At 41.4% G+C, this 1,519-nt stretch overlaps 1 pseudogene; it reads left to right on the top strand.

Moving 5' to 3' along the window:
• Positions 1–584: 584 nt before the first annotated feature.
• LOC138816249 (olfactory receptor 13C2-like) lies at positions 585–1,519 on the top strand (annotated as a pseudogene).

The raw sequence follows: 1,519 nt of genomic DNA, 5'->3' as shown, positions 1-1,519 counted from the left end.
GGACACTGGTTACATCAAAACATGTGACCAAGGTAAGAGTGAAGTGGGAAGGTATTAGTAAGGGTATTTCTCCAGTAAGGCATACATACTTCACTGTAGGTCACTACTGCTTAATAAATATCTTAGAAGTCATTGCACATCACTATAAATATCCTAGTTCATATATGATATAATAAGCTACAACTGGGAAGTAGCTGACTCTTGATTTGTGTATGATGGAGGAAACTGAGGTTTAGCCTTTAAGTTCCAATCCACTGAGAACAGCTGAGCTGTAAACAGATGCAGCCCATCAGCAATTCTTCAGCCATTCCTGTTACTCACTGGGGCAGCCATCTGAAGTGGACTATACACCAGCTCAGAACGCTGGATGCATTGGTAACCGAGTCTCCTGTTGTCCGTCTGTACTTTCTTTTTCTTTCTTATTTCCCCTTTTTTGGCTTTCAGTTTTTTAGTTTCTTTTTTAAGGAAGTTTTTTAGTTTCTTTTTTAACCTATAAAAGTCTGGCACTTCTGCATTGGTATACCTTTGAAAGCAATCCTAGTAAAATCCATGCTCTTTCTTACAGGTAAAACAGAGGCAGTAAGATGGAATGGAAAAACAAAACCATTCCGGAAGAATTTTTTTCTCAAGAGACTGTATGGTTACCCAAAGCTTGAGCTACACTTTTTTGTGCTGTTCTTAGCAATGTTTGTAGTCATCCTTCTGGGTAATGGCACTCTTATTATTATCAGCATTTTGGACTCTCTCCTTCACACTCCTATGTACTTCTTTCTGGGGAACCTCTCATTCTTGGACATCTGTTTTACTACTTCTTCCATTCATTTCATACTGGGGAGCTTGCTCTTAGAGAAAAAGACTATCTCGTTAGGCTGTGCCATGCAGATGTTCCTTAGCTTGGCCATGGGGACAACAGAATGTGTGCTGTTGGGCATGATGGCCTTGGATCACTACGTGGCCATCTGCTACCCTTTGCGACACCCCATCATCATGAGCAAGGATTCCTATGTGTCCATGCAGCTGGGTCCTGGCTGGCAGGGGCTGTCAACTCTGCAGTGCAAATTGCAGGTGTGGTCCAACTGCCTTTCTGCAGGAATGTTGTCAATCATTTCCTCTGTGAAATTCTGGCTGACATGAAATTGGCCTGTGTTGATGTCTCAGGCAATATGTTCATCACACTTGTGGCCATGACATTTCTCATACTGACACCATTGTTATTAATCATGATCTCTTATACATTGATCATTTCCAGCATCCTGAAGGTTCAGTCCTCTGAGGGGGAGGAGCAAGGCCTTCTGGGACCTGCTCAGCTCACCTCACTGCGGTAATAATATTTTATGGGACTATCCTCTTCATGTACATGAAGCCCAAGTCTAATTCAGATGACATGGATGCTACAGATGAGCTTATATCTATATTCTATGGAGTGAAGACTCCCATGATAAATCCTATGATCTATAGGAATAAGGATGTGAAGGAAGTAGTAAAACATTTATGGAGGAGAATAACCTTTATGAAATAA

This window comes from Dipodomys merriami, unplaced genomic scaffold (genome assembly GCF_024711535.1).
Source record: "Dipodomys merriami isolate MVZ:Mamm:240054 unplaced genomic scaffold, mDipMer1.0.p SCAF_11, whole genome shotgun sequence".
NCBI classification, from domain to species: domain Eukaryota; kingdom Metazoa; phylum Chordata; class Mammalia; order Rodentia; family Heteromyidae; genus Dipodomys; species Dipodomys merriami.
This window is presented reverse-complemented; position numbering and strand designations above follow the sequence as displayed.